This window comes from Eulemur rufifrons, chromosome 7 (assembly GCF_041146395.1).
Source record: "Eulemur rufifrons isolate Redbay chromosome 7, OSU_ERuf_1, whole genome shotgun sequence".
In the NCBI taxonomy this organism is placed as follows: Eukaryota; Metazoa; Chordata; class Mammalia; order Primates; family Lemuridae; genus Eulemur; species Eulemur rufifrons.
Window position 1 is genome coordinate 212,527,080 of NC_090989.1, and position 19,556 is coordinate 212,546,635.

The following is a 19,556-nucleotide window of genomic DNA, read 5'->3' on the forward strand; positions in this document are numbered from 1 at the left end:
TCTTTTTGGGTTATTTTTTACATTCATATTTAAAATATTTATTGTTTTTAAAGACTTTATTGCTTATTTTGCATTTATATTTACATTTAACATTTAAAAACATTGTATTTAAAGTCTTTATTACTTATTTTATGGTAACATTAATTAATTGCTTTTAAATGTATTTTTCCTTACTTATTAGATAATTTTTGTTCTTATTTATTGCATACTTTTAGAAATCCTATTGCATACTTTTAATATAACATCTCTCATTAGATTTTTTGTTTTTATTTTTGGATTGGTCTTTGAATTTAGTGTAATGGCTGGCCAGAATGCATGCAGTAGGCACAAACTCAGCACAAACAGGCAGATTAGATTCTCTGTGATTGTCACTTAAGACATTCTTCAAATGTGTTCCAACATTCTGAAATTAGACCTCCCCACAAACTTAATCTCAAAAATCATGAGAAGATGTACATGATGAGCCTTCCCACAGCAATAATTATTTTATCTGGAGAAATGGCATAGTTGTTCCATGAGAATATGACTGCTTTCTTTTGATATTGTGCACTATTCAGTTCTAATATGCCTGTTATAAAATACATGCTACAGCAGTTACAGTTGTACTCCACTTCACCTCACCTTCCTTCCAGAGAGTCCTGAGGCTGCTCCTTTGACTGATTAAATCCTAAGTCCTATCCTAGTGCATTTGACTTGAACCCCAAAGTCAGTAGACACCTCTACTTTTTGGAACTGGTGTAGTATGTGTTATACTCTTAATTCTGCCAGGGGTGATTTATGGGGGAGTTTTATGGGGAGAGACACGCCAAGCACTCGATGGTTAAGCTTTTATTAATAGTTTAGCTAGTGGCTGCAGAGTTTTAAAGCTGGCAAATGCCTTAAAATGGACCTAAGATTGCTCTCTTGGACTGTTGCTAGGAGTGTGAAAGCCCAAGCTTTTCTGATGAAAATTCTGCAGAAGAGATGCATTTTCTTTTTTATTTTTAAGGTTTAAAAAGTTTTTTTTTTCCTCTTCTTAACATTTAGCAACAAATGAACAAAAGATGGAGGTTGTAATGGATTGGATGCCTGGTGCTCCGGGTGGTATGAACAGGACCTGTTTGTGTTCTGCTTCAGTTAGCTCCAGGTTTGGTGTGATTCCCTTTGACATATTTACCCTTCTTATTAAGGTACATGCTTTCTGCTTGGCTATCAGTATTCATTTTGGAAATCTTTACGTTTGACTTACTCAAAGCAGATAGGGGCCTATGTGGAATGATTGAGAGACAGCATGAGCGCTTTTCTGTAGACGAGGGGCCAGCAAATTTCTTCTGCAAAGGGTCAGACAGTGAGCATTTTCACTTTTGCAAGCTATGCAGTCTCTGTTTCAACTATTCAACTCTGCCGTTGAATTGGAAGAGTAGCTGTAGATGATGTGTAAATAAATGGATATTTCTGTTTTCCAATATAACTTTATTTGCAAAAACAGACATCAGGGTGAATTTGGCCTGCTGTTTGTATTTTGCTTGGACCTTGTTTGCTAATTCCTGCTGTAGTCCATTTCTTTAGGGAAAGATGTGTCACCCTAATTAGAAACTTCTGCACTATTCTGGACGATTATGGCTACAAATTCTTACTACTTCTGCCATTGCAAAGTGGAGGCTAATTCTCCTCCCCTTGAATCTAGGCTGGTCTTAGTAACTTGCTTGTCCATTAGAATGAGGTCTAAGTGAAAATTAATGTCTTATGAAGCTAGTTCTTAAGAAATTTTGCAGCTTTTATCTGACCTTCTGAGAATGTTTCTGTGAGCTCCAAGCCATTGAATAAGAGACCCAACCACCTTGACTCCATGACATATTCAAAATTCATTTTCCTACTGTTTTCAGGTCTCTGCTCAAAAGTTGCCTAGACAGAAAAGCATTCGTTGACCACTTTATCTAAAATAGCATTTCCCTCCATATTCAAGTCACTGTCTCCTTTTTCCTGCTTTATATTTCTTCATAGCATTACAGATTTGTTTGTGTTTATTTTTGTGTCTATTGTGAGTCTCACACTAGATTGTTACCTTCACAGAGGCAGAGATTTTTTTTTTTTTCCCCTAGCATGGCACATGTGAGGTGCTTAATAAATATTTTTTTGAATGAATGAGTCTTATAATTCTTGTTTTCTTAATTTCATACATATTTTTTAAATTGCCTCGAGTATGTTTGGGAATGAATTGGCATACAAATAATAAATGAAGTTATAAATTTTTTTTAATAACTAACTCTTTCTTTTCTGTTGCAGACCTTTTTGTTAACTAGAAATATTTTCCCTTCTTGCCACCTCTGTCTCTGTACTTCTAAATACTTATCACTAGAGTAAATGGCAGCTCTTTCTTAAAGTTTATCCTCATTCCAAGAATACCTTCCCTCTTTCCCCTCTGTTTCCAGGAAATAATATTTTTCTTCTCCAAAAATTCCACTGCAAAAATCTTGTTTATAGCCTACTTTTTAGATAACAGTCCCTTATCAGATATGTCTTTTGCAAATATATTCTCCCAATCTGTAACTTGTCTTTTCATTCTCTTGACAGTCTTTCATAGAGCAGAAAATTTTAATATTAATGATTTCTAGCATATTCATCCTTTCTTTCATGGATTGTGCCTTTGATGTTATATCTAAAACGTCATTGCCAAACCCAAGGTAATCTAGATTTTCTCCTGTGTTATTTTCTATGAATTTTATAGTTTTGCTGTTTACGTTTAGGTCTGTGATCCATTTTTTGTTAATTTTTGTAAAGAGTGTAAAATCTGTGTCTATATTAATCTTTTTTTTTTTTTTTTTAATGTGGATACTCAGTTGCTCCAGCACCGTTTGTTGAAAAGATATCCTTTCTCCACTGTATTAGCTTTGGTCTTTTGTGAAAAACCAGTTGACTATACAGGCATACCTCAGAGCTATCGTAGTTTCAGTTCCAGACTACTGCAATAATGCAAGTATTGCAATAAAGCAAGTTACATACATTTTTTTTTTGATTTCCCAGTGCATATAAATTTTTGTTGACACTACTGTAATCTATTACATGTATAGTAGCATTATGTCTAAAAAATATACATACATTAATCCAAAAATACTTTATTACTAAAAAATGATAATGATCATCTGAGTCTTCAGTGACTCATAATCTTTTTGCTGGTTGAGGGTCTTGTTTTGATGTTGATGGCAGCTGACTGATCAGGGTGGTGGTGGCTGAAGGTTGGGATGGCTGTAGCAATTTCTTAAAATAAGACAACAATGAAGTTTGCATTGATTGACTCTTCCTATTAAGAAAAATTTCTCTGTGACATGTGAAGCTGTTTGATAGCATTTTACCCAAAGAACTTCTTTCCAAATTGGAGTCAATCCTCTCAAACCCTTCCACTGTTTTATCAACTAAGTTTGTGTCATCGTCTAAATACTTTATTGTCATTTCAACAATGTGTACAGCATTTTTACCAAGAATAAATTCCATCTCAAGAAACCACTTTCCTTGCTCAGCCATAAGAAAAAACTTCTCAACTGTTCAAGTTTATCATGAGACTGCAGCAATTCAGTCACATCTTCGGCTCCACTTCTAATGATAGTTCTCTTGCTATTTCTACCACATCTTTAGTTACTTCCTTCCTCTGAAGTATGGACCTCCTCAAAGTCATCCATGAGAGTTGGAATCAACAACTTCCAAACTTCTGTTAATGTTGATATTTTGACCTCCTCCCATAAATCATGGATGTTCTTAATGACATCTAGAATGGTGAATCCTTACCAGAGGTTTTCAATTTACTTTGCCCCAATCCATTAGGGGAATCAGTATCTATGGCTACTATAGTCTATGAAATGGATTTCTTAAGTAAGAAGACTTGAAATGTGAAATTACTCCTTGATCCATGGACTGCAGAATGGATGTTGTGTTGGCAATCATAAAAACAACATCAATTTCCTTGTGCATCTCCATCAGAGCTCTTGGGTGACAAGGTGCATTGTCAATGAACATTAATATTTTGAAAATAATCTTTTTTTTCTAAGCAGTAGGTCTCAAAATTGGGCTTAAAATATTCAGTGAGCCATGCTGTGAGCAGATGTGCTATTATCTAGGCTTTGTTGTGCCATTTACAGAGCACAGGTGAGTAGACTTAAATAATTCTTAAGGGTCCTAGCATTTTCAGAATCGTAAATGAACATTGGCTTGCTTCAACTTAAAGTCATCAGCTACATTAGCCCCTAACAAGAAAGTCAGCCTGTCCTTTGAAACTTTGAAGGCAGGCATTGACTCCTCTCTAGCTGTGAAAGTCCTAGATGGTATCCTCTTGTGATATAAAGCTGTTTTGTCTATGTTGAGATCTGTTGTTTAAGGTAGCCACCTTCATCAATTATCCTTAGCTATATATTCTGGATAACTTGCTGCAGCTTCTACATAAGCACTTGATTCTTCACCTTGCACTTTTATGTTGTTGTGGAGATGGCTTCTTTCTAACCTTTGTTAGCTTCAAACTTTTTTTTTCAGCTTTTTCACCTCTCAGACTTCACAGAGTTGAAGCGAGGTAGTTAGAGCCTTACTCTGGATTAGGCTTTGGCTTAAAGGGACTGTTGTGGCTGGTTTGTTCTTCTATCTAGACCACTACAACTTTTTCCATATCAGCAATAAGGCTGTTTCACTTTATTATCATTTGGGTATTCCTTGGAGCAGCACTTTTAATTTCCATCAAAACTTTTCTTTTACATTCACAGCTTGGCTAACTGTCTGATGCAAAAGGCCTAGCATTTGACCTATCTTCACTTTTGTCATGCCTTCCTCAGTAAGCTTAATCATTTCTAGCTTTTGATTTAAAGTGGAAGAAATGAGACTCTTCCTTTCACTTGAACACTTAGAGGCTATTGTAGTGTTATCAATTGGCTTAATTTTAATATTGTTGTGTCTCAGGAAATAGAGAGGCCTGAGGAGAGGGAAAGAGACAGGGCAACAGTCCATTCGTTAGTGGAGTAGTCAGAGCACACATAACATTTATCTGTCAAATTCACCCTCTTATTATGGGCATGGTTAGTGGTGCCCCCAAACAATTAAAACAGTAACATCATAGATCACTGATCTCAGGTCACCATAACATATAATAATAATGAAAATGTTTGAAATATTGTGAGAATTACCAAAATGTGACACAGAGACACAAAGTGAGTACATACTATTGGAAAAATGTTGCTGATAGACTTGCTTCACAGTGTTGCCTCAAACCTTCAATTTGTAAAAAATGCAGTATCTATGAAGTTCAATAAAGTAAATCACAATAAAACAATGTTTGCCTATAGATACAGGACCTATTTCTGGGCTCTCTGTTCTGTTCCACACATCTATTTATCTACTCTTTTGCCAATACCACACTGTCTTGATTACTGTAGCTTTGTGGTCAGTCTTGAAGTTAGATAGTGTCAGTCTCTTCTAAGGTTGTTCTTCAATATTGTGTTGGCTATTTGGGGTCTTTTGCCCCACCATATACACTTTAGAATCAGTTTGTCAATATCTACAATGTAACTTGCTAAAATTTTGATTGTATTGTATTGAATCTATAGTTCAAATTTGGAAAAACTGACATTTTGACATTACTGAGTGAGTCTTCCTCAGTATATTCCTCATATATTCCACACATGGAATATATCTCTATATACTTAGTTCTTTGATTTCTTCATCAGTTTTGTAGTTTTCCTCATATAAATTTTCTACATATTTTGTTAGATTTATATCTAACAAAATAATTCATTTTTTGGGTGCTCATATAAATGTGTTTTTAAGTTAAAAATTCCACTTATTTCTGGGATATAGGGAAAGTGATGATGAATATTACCCTTGCATCCTGGAGCCTTGCTATAATCACTTTTAGTTTCAGAAGCTCTTTCCTTGATTATCTGGGATTCTCTACATAGACCATTACATTCTCTGTGAACAAAGACAGTTTTATTTCTTCCTTCCCAATCAGTGTACCTTTTACTTCCTTTCCTTGTCTTATCGCATTAGCTGTAAGTTTCAGTGCTATGTTGAAAGAAGTGGTGACATTCTTGCCTTGTTCCTGATTTCAAGGGAAAGCTTCTAGTTTCTCACCATTATGTATGATATTTTATGCAGGTTTTTTATAGATATTGTTTATCAAGTTGAAGAAGTTCTTCTCCATTCTTAGTTTACTGAGAGTTTTTGTCATGAACAGGTGTTGGATTTTGTCAAATGCTTTCTCTACATCTACTGATATAACCACATGGTTTTTCTTTTTTAGCTTATGTTTATGTGGTGGATTAAATTAATTGATTTTCTAATATGGAATCAGTTTTGCACACCTGAGATAAATCACACTTCGGTATGGTGTATAATTCTTTTTATATGTTGTTGCATTTGACTTGCTAATATTTTGTTGAGAATTTTTGCATGTGTGCTTCTGAGAAATATTGGTCTGTAGTTTTCTTATAATGTCTTTCTCATTTGGGGATTTAGATGATGCTGGCCTCATAAAATGAGTTAAGAAGTATTCTTTCTGCTTTTATCTTCTGAAAGAGATTGTAGAGAATTGGTATACTTTCTTCTTTAAATGTTTGGTGGAATTCACCAGTGAACACATCTCACCTATTCAGAGTGTTTATTTCTTCTTGAGTTAGTTTTGGCAGATTGTGCCTTTAAAGGAATTGGTCCATTTCATCTATGTTATAAAATCTGTGGTCATAGAGTTGTTTATCATAATCTTTTATTATCCTTTTAAAGTCCATGAAATCTGCAGTAATATCCTCTTTTTCATTTCTGATATTAGTAATTTGTGTCTTCTTTGTTTTTTTCTTAGCTTGGCTAGAGTCTTATCAATTTTATTGATTGTTTTCTTATTATTTATTCTATTTTGCTTACTTTGGATTTAATTTTCTCTTCTTTTTCTAGTTTTATAAGGTGGAAGCTCAGACTACTGATTTCTTTTCTAATATATGCATTCAATGCTATAAATTTCTCTCTAATCACTGCTTTTGCTGCATCACACAAATTTCAATAAGTTGTGTTTTCCTTTTCATTTAGTTCAATATATTTTAAAATTTCTCTTGAAATTTCTTTTTTGACCTGGGTGTTGTTTCATCTCCAAGTATTTTGGGATATTCTAATTGTCTTTCTGTTAATTGAATTCTAGTTTAATTCTATTTTGGTCCAAAAGCAGACGTTGTATGATTTGTAGTCTTTTAAATTTGTTAATGTGTATTTCATGACCCAGAATGTGGTCTGTTTTGGTGACTGTTCTATATGAGCTTAAGAAGAATGTGTATTTTTCTGTTGTTGGATAAAGTAGTCTATACATATCCATCATGTCCTATTGATTGATGGTGTTGTTGAGTTCAAGTATGTCCTTACTGATTTTCTGCCTGCTGGATCTGTTCATTTGTGATAGAGAAGTGTTGAAGTTTCCTACCATAGTAGTGGATTCATCTATTTCTCCTTGCAGTCCTACCAGTTTTTAGATCATATCTTTTCTTGCTCTGCTGTTAGGTGCATAGTCACTAAGGACTGTTATGTCCTTTTGCAGAATTGGCCACTTTATCATTACTTAGTGCCTCTCTCTATCTCTGACAGCTACCCTTGGTTTGAAGTTGGCTCTGTCTGAAATTAATATACCTACTCCTGCTTCCTTTAGATTGGTGTTAGCATACTATATCTTTTTCCAACCATTTACTTTTAATATATCTGTGTCTTTACATTTAAAGTGGGTTAATTGTAGACAACATATAGTTAGGTCTTGTTTTTTTATGTACTCTAATAATTTCTGTCTTTTAATTGGTGCATTTAGACCATTGATGTTCAAAGTGATTATGATATAGTTGGATAAATACCTACTCTATTTGTTACTGTTTCTATTTGTTGCCCTTGTTCTTTTTTCCTATTTTTGTCCTCCACTCTTTTTCTTTCTTTCATGGTTTTAGTTAAGTATCTTACATAATTCCGTCTTCTCTCTTCTCTTAGCATATTCTTAGCATACTTCCTTTTTTCACCTTTTTGTGGTTGCCCTAGAGTTTGCAATATACATTTGTAATCCAAATCCAATCCAAATCCAACTTTAAATAACACTATATAACTTCACAGGTAGTGGAGTACTTCATAGTAATAAAACAATCCTACCTCCTCCCTCTCATTACTTGCGTTGTTGTTGCTTTTCATTTAATATATATGCATACATAAGTGTGTGGGTGTATGTATATATTATTGAATACATTGTTATTACTAATTTGAACAAATTTATCTGTTAGATAGATTAAGAATCAAAAAAACAGTTTTTATTTTATCTTCACTATTCCTTCTCTGATGTTCTTTCTCCATGTAGATCTGAATTTATGTCCTATAGTATTTTCTTCCTCTCTAAAAAACTTCTTTTAATATTTCTTCCAAGAGAAGTCTACTGGCAAGAAATTCCCTCAATTTTTGTTTGGGAAAATTTTAATTTCTTCTTCACTTTTGAAGAGTAATTTTACAGGCTACAGAATTCTGGGTTGGTGTTTTTTTCTCTCACTACCTCAAATATTTCACTTTACTGTCTTCTTGTTTGCATGGTTTCTTAGTAAAGGTTAGATGTAATTTTTTTTATTGATAATTTTTGATATTGATTACATATTGAACTGAAAATATTTTGCATATATTTGGTGGAAGGTGGTTCTTTGAAAAGATTTTATAAAATCTCTAGCAAGTAAGACAAAGAGAGAGATAAGACACAAATTACCAATATTGGGAATGAAAGAATGGAAATCACCATAGACCCTGTAAACGTTAAAAAGATGATAAGATAGTTGGGCATGGTGGCTCACACCTATAATACCAGCACTTTGGGAGGCCTCGGCAGGAGGATCACTTGAGGCCAGGAGTTCAAGACCAGCTTGGGCAACATAGTGAGATCCAGACTCTACAAAAAATTAAAATGTAAAAATTAGACAGGTGCAGTGGTGTGCATCTGTAGTTCCAGGTGAGAGGATTGCTTGACCACAGGAGTTTGAGGTTCCAGTGAGCTATGATCATGCCACTGCACTCCAGCTTGGGCAACAGAGAGAGATCCTGTCTCTACAAAAAAAAAAAAAAAAAGGATAATAAGAAAACTCCATAAATAAATATCCACAAATAACCACATACATACATATGACAACTTAGATGAAATGGGCCAATTCCTTGAAAACCCACAAACTACCAAAACTCACTCAAGATGAAATAGATAACCTGAATATCCTATAACTATTAAAGAAATTGAATTCATAGATTAAAATCTTGTGATAAAGAACTCTCTAGTCCCAGATAGTTTTGCTGGCAAATTCTACCAAACATTTAAAGAGAAATAACCCCTTCTATATAATCTCTTCTAGAAAATAGAAGAAGGAATATTTCCCAATTCATTTTCTGAGGACAGTATTACCCTGACACTAAAACCAGGTGAAGACAGTACAAAATTACCCCACAGACCAATATCTCCCATGAACACAGACACAAAAATCTCAACAAAATATCAGCAAACTGCATCCAGCACTATATATATAATATCTATATGCAAATATATCACAGCCAAGTAAAGTTTATTCCAGAAATGCAGGGCTGTTTCAGTATTCAAAAATCAGTCAATATAAGCCACCATATTATTAATAATTGTCTTAAGAAAAGCTACATGATCACACCAATCACTACAGAAAAACATTCAATAAAATTCAATATCCAGTAATGACAAAAATTTTCAGCAAACTAGTAAGAGAAGGGAACTTCCTCAACCTGACAAAGGGTAGCTACAAAAAGCCTACAGCCAATATCATATTCAATGATGAAAGACTGAATACCTTCTCCCCAAGACTAAGACCAAGGCAAGGTTGTCTACTCTGACCCCTCCAGTGAAATTCAACATTGTATTGAAAATTCTAGCCAGCTCAATAAAGTGAGAAAAAGAAATGAGAAGCATATAGATTGGAAAGGAAGAAATAACACTGTTCATATTTGTATATGTGATTATCTGTGTAGAAGATCCTAAAGAATCTGCAAAAATCTCCTAGAACCAACAAGCAAGTTTAGCAGGGTTATAGGATACAAAGTCAACACACAAAAATCAATTTCTATGTATTGTTTCTATACATTAGCAATGAACAATTGGGAACCAAAAAATCATTTTATAACCATTTATAATAGCTCCAAAAATTTTTAATCTTTAGGTAAAAATCTTACAAAATATGAATAGGAGCTGTATGTTGGACATATTAGGTTAAATAAAATATATTAACATTAACTTCACCTGTTATTTTTCTAATGTGACTACCAGAAAAATTTAAATTACATATGTGGCTCACTTTATATTTCTATTGGACAACACTGGCCTAGCTTTTCTAGATAGATTAATCACAGCATGGCATGTGAATAGAGCATGCTGGGAGCAACTGTGTGCTTAAAGCAAGACAGGTGGAGAATAGTCAAGACTTTACCTTAGGTATACTAGAGGGAGCTTCTCCCCAAAGGATGCTAGGAGTGACTGTGCAACTTTAGAACAGAGCATGCCTGGAGCCCTTGTGTCCTTAGAGCAATGCCACAGCTGGGAGGAAACTCCCCTGGGGAGACTAGGCCATGTAGAACATGATGGAAATGACCTATATGTTAACAGCTGGACGTGAAGAGAACTCATCTAAGAAACCTGACCCAAGAGTGGCAAGGAGCGATCACACCCTCAGGGCAGTGCCTGCTGGGAGCTACAGGCCTTCTGGGTGGAACATGCTGAGAGGGAGCACAAGGCTGGCCAGAGAGGGCAGGTACCTGTCCTCGCCAGTATCACCATGGAAGAGGTCTTCCAGTTGGGCAGGAGAGACTAGCCTGCCCTCTGGATGACATGCTCCAAGCTGCCCGGGGGCTTCTGCATCTTGCTCTGGGGTGGGGTTGGGCCCGGAAGATGAACATAGTTTCTGGGGTCCAGTAGATGAAGTCCTGGAGCCTCTGCAGCACATGGGATAAACTGGGATGGGCCACCACGCGGAAGGGAGTCTTGTTGCCCACAGCCGCTGCGTAGCCTGTGGTGGGCGTGTCTTTCGTGGGGATCACACATTCGCCTGCTTGATCTCGGGGTCTAGCTTGGTGCCCGCCGGTGGCTGGAGCTGCGGCAACGGGAGGGCGGCATCGTGTTGCGAGAATGGGGACACAGCCATTGGCGATGCTTCACTTACAGGCCAGCGCATGAGGGCCCGTGGGGAGCTGTGGTGGGAGACCTCATCGGCACTGTGGGAGCTGGAGAGGATGAGGGTGGTAATGAGGCCAAAGAGCAACCCGCTGACCGGTGTTCTTTGTTGTCACTCTCCAGCGTCTGCTCAGCGGTGGGGGTAGGAGTTCTCCACGTGGCCCTGGGGACTGGGACGTGGGGATCACACCTTCACTGGGGAGCATTTGGCTGACCCCCGCCACCCTCTGAAACCCGTCACATGGCACTGGGAGCCTAATTCTTATCTTTGTTCCTTCGTAGATAGGTAATGTATTTTCCCCCTCTGGGTTCTGTCAGGATTTTTGCCTTTATATTTGATTTTCTGTAGTTTGAAAATGATAACGCCTAGTTGTAGTTTTGTTTGTTTGCATTTATCCTGCTTGTTTTTCTCTGAGCTTCCTGGAGAAGCAGGTGTCTGACATTAATTTGGGGGAAATTCTCAGTCATTATTGGTTCAAATATTTCTTTCGTTCCTTTGTTTCTCTTTCTTGTATTTCCATCACACATGTGTTACACCTTTTGTAATTTTCCCACAGTCCTTGGACATTGTGTTCTGTTTTTGCAGCCTTTGTTCTTTTTGCTTTTCTGTTTTGGAGCTTTTTATTTAGATTTCCTCAACCTCAGAGTTTCTTTCCTCAGCCATGTCCAGTCTACTTGTGAGCCCATGAAAGGCATTCTTTATTTCTGTTACAGTGTTTTTGATCCTTAGCATTTCTTTTTGGTTCTTAGGATTTTCATCTTTCTGCTTACATTACCTATCTGTTCTAGTATGCTATCTACTTTATCCATGTGTGGTTCTGATGCTTGCTTTGTCCCTTTAAACTATGTTTTTTGCCTTTTGGTATGCCTTCTAATTTTTTCTAGGTAACCATATATGATGTACAGTTGGCCTTCTGTATCCATGGATTCATCCAAATGGCAATATTAAAAAAAACAAACAAAAAAACCCCAAACTGTTTGCACTGAATATGCACAGACTATTTTTCTTTTCATATTTTTTTAAACAATATAACAACTGTTTCCATAGCATGTACATTGCATTAGGTATTATAAGTAATCTAGAGATGATTTACAGTATGTGGGAGGGTATGTGTGGGTTACATGCAAATACTATACCATTTTATATGAGGGGCAAACATGCATGGATTTTCAGTTCTGCAGGAAGTCCTGGAACCAGTCCCCCATGAATATGAAGGGATAGCTGTGCTGAGTAAAAGAACTGCTGTGGATAGGCCTTTGGTAACATGGTGGTAAGGTGCTGGCAGTGAGGAGCATTTTCTAGACCTGCAGTCAGGCCTTAGTCTGGTAGTGAGCCTGCGCCTCTCCACTGTGAACGTCACAGTTGTTTCTCAGTTGTCCACCCTCCTTAGGTGGGACAGGAAGGGTCGAGCGGACTGGAGTTGAATATTTCCCTTTCCCCAGCTCAGTTATTCTTTAATAAAACTCCAGCTGGTTAGGCTAGTTTCTCCTCAGGGTAGACTTTATTAAGAAAAACAGAGTGCTCTAATATTTCAAAATGGTTCCTTTTCCTCTCCCCATACCAGAAGCACGGGGGGACTTTTTCTCCCATATTTGCTGTGAGAACCAGGTCCATCTCCCATTGCAAAACTGTCAAAAGCACGCGAACCCTTATCACTGGGTCCCTCCCCGATAACTCAGACTTAGCCTCACACACAGCCTCCAGAAATGAGTCAATTAGAGGGCAGGTTTTCCTGCTCTGCGACTAGTGTGAGAGGGGGTTTCTGTTGTGATTCTCTGTATCCACCTGTCTCTCTCTCCAATTTTTGGGCAGTGGTTTGCATGTGAACTCACATCTCTGATGGTTGTAAGAATTGTTGATTTTTCAGTTTCTTCAGCTTTTTGCTTTACATATAAAGGTCTGTCCCACCCTCTCTCCCCCATTTATGCTAATTATTCTCTCTATTTATCTGTTCTAATTAGTCTCATACATAAAGAGAGAATGTGAAAAACTTGGAATTAATGAAGGCATGTATTAATAAATGCATAAAAAAATCTTGAAAATAGGCCAAAAATTTGAAGGTCTTTCAGTACCCCTTAATTTTCTGTTGACTTGAAATTTCTTTTTCCCTAGCACTACAACTCTAAATAAGATACCAAAATCATCTTGCAAGAAATAGAGTAAAACTGATTTTAGTGAAAATAACTATGCAAATTAGAACAAAAAAATACTACATCCTCATTTATCTTCTTATCTACTGTCTGATTTTTTGTAGACCTGCTGGATGATTTCTGATAGATTCATCCTGATGTTTTTATTTTTGTTATTTGTTTGTTTTTGGCTCAACTCAAATAGTTTTATGAGTATTGAGAATGGCTCTTTTACACTGTGGATATTCATCCTACATCTTTATGGTACACAGATATTTTCTGCTGTAAGATTATGTTCTACAGAGAACCTAGTTGTTAAGAATTATTCATATATTTTAGCAAAGCACAGGAAATAACTTTATTATTTTTATCCTATTTCATAATAAATAGTGTTGAAAAAACTCATAGGGACACCTCTAGTATGGTAATTAATTTTTTGAAAACCTGAGAAGTTAATGGAAATGTAAATGTGGGTAAAATAATATTAATAAATGAATTCAAGTTTGAGGTTAGAACACAAAATGCTGCCAAGTGCAAGCCAACCTTTATTCATAGGAAGATCAGGCCAAATATCCAGAAATAAGCCATAAAAAGAGACCTTGAATGATCTTAGTAGTTGTCAGAAAAACTCTACACAGAAGTCTCTCCATTTTACTTCTTATGAAAACTTTCCAGATATGTGCTATATAATATGATTAGCCACATTAGCCATGGGTGGCTATTGAGCACTTGAAATGTGGCTGGTTTGAATAGATATGTGCTATAGTGTAAAATGCATGCTATTTTGAATACTGAGTATGGAAAAATCAGTATAAAATATTTCATTAAAAGTTTTACAGATTACATGTTGAAATGAAGACATTTTGAAAGTATTGGCTCCAAGCTGCAGGTTATGTAAAGATTTGCTTCTTGTCTTATATTCTTTGAACTAGTGGCTATCTGAGTCTTTTTTCTTTTGATGGAAAAGGCTGGGGCTCAATTGAGCAAATTGAACTGCGTAAGTACATTTAAAATCTCTGCTTGCAAAACAGCTGTTAATATCCTGTTGGCCAAAGTAAATCATGTGAGCACACTGAAAATCAAAGTCTGGGGAAGTGCTTTTTCTACCACAAGACCATGGTAACATGTTGAGGCAAGAACATGTATGTTTACCCTCCAATGAAGACCTGAAACTAATATAATCCAGCACAAGCACCTACAGAGCAACCCACAAAGCAGCAGCTGATATAGAGAGCATAGATATCATTAAAAAATAAACATTAATGCTCATCCAGAAGAAAATCTAGGTCCATTTGGTAAAAAGATAAACAGTTCTAAACACCTTGAGAGCATCCGAAACCTAACAATAATACTTCCTGTTCTTACTAATAGACTATTTAATTTTTTAATAGGCCCAGAACATGGATCATGTGATTGAGACCTAATCAATCAACATATCATATTCTCTAGTCATTATTTTTTATGATATAAGCATTACCTTTGTAGTCTTAATTAGCATTCTGGGAAGAAAACATATTGCTCTATTTTCAGATTTGGACACTAACCTCAGAGGAGTTATGCAATATGGTTAAGGTCACAGAACTACATGAAGCTCCAGGATTCCATTCAAGTCCGTAAGACTCTGAATCCTGTGTTCTCTCTGTTTTTCAATATGATTTCTATGAAAATAAATAAGTGAGCAATCAGAGTTAATCTATATTATTGTATAGTATATTAATTGGTATTATCAGGATGAGTTTGTTTACAGGAAAAGATTAAATTATGTGTCACATAGGTATAGTTTATTTTGGAAAGATTTTTTAGGGGATCAGGATGTGTCACCCCTAAATATGTTACTTTGGCATAAGGATTATTTTGACTTGAAGGCAACTGAAAATCAGCAGATGCAGGAAGAATTCTCTGCTTTCTCCTTTTCTTTCTAAAAGCGGGAATAAATTTCCCTTTGGGAAAATAACATCTACTCTTGTACCAGAAACAGAGTATCTTATCCCCAGAGATGAAGAGTGGGCATGGAGATGAGTTTGTGGAAACTAGTGTTACTAAAATAACCTTATGTTCTGTTAGGTTCTCGTATGTTATTTCCTAGTCACTTCCCCACAATTTATTATCTGCTTAAGCCCAAATCCCCTTTTCTGTGTTCAAAAGGTATATAAGTCCCTGGGACTAGCCACTTCTTTGAGTTTCACATATTTTCCCTAAGCTCTGGTGTACATAAGATATTCATAAAAATTGTGTGCATTTTCTTCTGTAAACTTGTCTTTTGTTAGTCTAATTTGCAGGCCCTCAGGTACTAAACCTAAGATGGTAGAGGAATAGTTTCTCCTGCCCAACATTTTCTTATCAAAAAGTTAAAATATAGCACAACATGCTGAATATAGTTAATAATTGACTATGGTACATTTTAATATTGCTAAGAGTAAATTTCTAATGTTCTTATTACAAAAATGTTAAATATGTGAGGTGATATATTAACTACCTTAATTTAATCATTCCATATTGTATTCAAAAATCATAACTACTTTCTACTTCATAAATATATACAATTATAATTCATCAATATACAATAAAAAAGTTAAAATAATACTCAATTTTATTTCTGCTAGAAGAATTCACTGTAGTTTGTGTATTTGCTTAGGTTTCTTTGTTCTGATGGTCCAGCACAGAAGAAATTTTACTCATTGTTTAATGAAAGAATTAATTTAGAAATTTTGATTATATAACCTGTAATACTTCAGAAATTATAAAAAATGAACCAATGTTATTTATAAAATTGTGTAGGTGTTGAATAAAGTGCTTCTGGTAGGTATCAATTAGCAAAGCAGTCTTGGGAGGAGATGAGTATTCTGTTTGTTAGGTTTTCTTTTTTTCCTAAAAGGAAATAACAGGGACTTATAGGATAGGGAGGAAGGAAAAGTAATATATTATTTATGGAAATATTAATAGTGAGCAGTGAGTTCTCTTTGGATATTTCAAGATTAACTGTTTAGAGCAAGAAGCACTATTTTGGATTTTTGAGCCAAGAATTAGTGAAATGGTAGGGTATAACCTTAATTCCCCAGTTTGGATCACTCTAGAACACCTTGAAATTCTCCAAGGATCTGATAGACTTCAGATTCTTTACCATGTGGTATTGGAAGAGAGACAGACAGTGCCTTTATTTCTTTGCCTTGTGGCTTGAGTATTTTGGAAGCATTTTTAGGAAACAGAAACTAGGAGCTCATGAAAAAACATTAGGCCTGGGGTGTCTCCTTCAATTCCCACTAAAGTATTATAGAAATGCTGAGCTCCATTTCTGAGATACTGAAAAAATGGCTTTTTATCCCCTTGTTTTTCTTTTCTTACTCGGTTTTTGTCTCGTTGTGACCCTGCACTGTGAAGGAAATAAGGCCTTGTACTCCTACAGAATAATGTGAGATGACGTTGGGGCATGAAGAAGGAAGGGTCTGCCCTCCCCGTGCTGAGGTCACCGACCAGTGCTCTGTGTATCCATCTACTTCCCTAGAAATGTACCGCCCCCTCCTCCCCACCTCTTACTGTATCCATTTTTTATCAGACTGCTCTTCTTTTCTTTCTATTTCTCTTTTTAAAGATAGAGTCAGTGTTTTTCTCTGGTGATGCACATAGGGTGAAAGTTGTGAAATCTTAAAACCAAAAAAAGATAATGTTTCTTGGGCTTCAAGCTTAATGTAACTGTGGGAATGCCTGCTTTTTAAAAATTAATAAGGGAATAATAGGGATGAAAACCCAGGCAACAACCTAGGGTCAAAGTTTGGTTACACATTGTGCTTTTAAAGGAATAGTGAGCAGTTGTTGGCTGAACTTCCAGAGATGAGTCCTTCCGGGACTTGCCTCTTGACCCTCTGGATTTTTAGTTTAGCACACTTTTTTATACCATTGTTTAGTTATTTGAGAAATGGTAGTCGAAGGGAAAGAAAGGAGGTTGGATGTGAAATCTTGACTACATGTGATTGAGACAAAAATCAGAAAAGCAACTCCTATAAAAAGTTGTTTTCATTTTGGCATCTCAAACTTGATACTGACATTTTTTTTCTGACCCTCCAACCAATTTATTTATTTTTTAACTTACATGCAATAGAATTCACTATTTTTGATGTACAGTTCTATGGATTTTGACAAATGCACAGAATTGTACAATTACCACAATGATCTAGGTGTAGAACAATTCCTTCACCTCCCAAATTCCTTCCTGCTGTCTACCTCTTGGTTGTTAACCCCTTCTCCACCCCAGCCACTGGCAATAACCAGTCTGTTCTCTGTCCCTATAGTTTTGCCTTTTCCAAAGTGTCATATAAATATAAACAATGGTAAGATATGTAACATTTTGAATCCAGCTCCTTTCACTTAAGAGAATACATTTGAGATTCACTCATTTGTTGCTTGCATCAGTAGTTTATTCTTATTTTTTTGAAGAGTAGTATTCCATTGGGTTGAATTCTACTCTGTTTATTCATTCATCAGTTGAAGAACATTTAGATTGCCTCCAATTTTTGCAATTATGACTAACATTGACATATCAGTTTTCATCTTTTGAGTAAGTATCTAGGAGTGGGATTGGCAGGTTATTAGATTCTTGTTGCTGCTATAACTAATTGCTACAAATTTAGTTGCCTAGAACAACACAAATTTATTCTCATAGAGTTCTATAAGTTCAGATGTCTAACCTGGGTAGCAGGGCTGTGTTCCTTTGGGAGACTCTGGCGGAGGGGAAATCCATTTTCTTGCCTGTTCCAGCTTCCAAAGGCTGCCCACATTCCTTGCTTAGTGACCTTGCATAATTCCAACTTCTGCTTCTGTGGTCACATCTGTTTTTGCAACTCTAACCCTCCTGCCTCCCTAAGGCTCTTGTGATTACATTTGGCCCCCCCTAGATAATCCAGGATCATCTCCCCAACCCAAGATACTTAATCACACCTTCAAATTCCCTTCAAAGTCCCTTTTACTAGGTTAAGTAAGATATTCACAGGTTCTGGGGATTTGGGTGTGGACGTCCTTGGGGAAGCGTCATCCTGCCTTCCCACCACAGGATCATATAACAAGCGTGCATTTAACTTCATAAGAAACTGCCAAACTGATGCTTTATGAAAAAAGTATTGTCATGCTCTAATTTTTTTGCTAATATTTCCAGATATATTAACAAAACAGAGAGCTTATTTATTAGGGCTTCTGTATCAGTTGGAAATATTTTACTATATACCAGAGAAAGCCCAACACATATTGTCTTAAGGAAAAAGGAGTTATTGGCTTAGGTCTAAAGCTGAAGTTTTGCTTTTGGGATTTCTGAAATTCAGTACTGAACCACTGTCATCATAATTTAGTTTTTCTTTTTCTATTGGATTTGCATCATTCTCAGGCTCCATGTGGTGGCAAGATGGAGATGTCAGCAGCTCCAGATATTATATACTCTTAAGCTCAAATTCCTGGAAACAAATGCCCAGTTACATTTCAGTATTTTCATCAAAGGTCTCACTGCACCCAATTGTTGTCATTGACTCACATACCATCCCTGAGCCCATCACTCTGGGTAGAGAATGGCATGTGTAGACTGGTCTTGGTCACAGGATCTGCTCCTGAGCTGGGTGAGAAGCTTACTGTGAGAACTGTGTCTGGAAAATGAGTTAAAGATGGGCCTCAAACAGGAAACAGAGGCTATGTCTAGAGAAGAATATGGATGTTGGAGATACACTGTGCAAACGTCCACTCTAGTTCCCTAAACATTAAATAAAGCTTTAGAATCAATTCTCCTCTAAGAAATTTACTCTTTTGAGTGTGTTTATTCATTTTTAAAAAATGAGGAAATTGAGACACCACCTTATATTCAATTATACTACCAGAATTTTCTTATAGATTTAGAAGGGAGACAGGCAACCAGGGATGTGCTGAAACCAGCCTGCGCTGGCTCACACTCACACCAGTCATATGTGTCTCTCTCCAGCTCTGCATTCAATAACTTCATGCTGTTAGCTTGAATTACACCATGGTGGAGTATTTACACCAAAGACATTGGTGGATGTTACACACCAGGGCTTTTTTTCCCTAGAGAGCTGGTTGCTAAACATTTACTCATTGAGGTCTGCTGGCAGCCAATAAATAACTGTATACAATAAATATGATAGTATTGTGTGATCATTTTAAATTAATTCACAAATAATTGCAGTAGAAATCAAGAGAAATAAAATATCAGTGTGTGTGTGTTTGTTTTGGTGTTTGTCTAAAAAAAAAA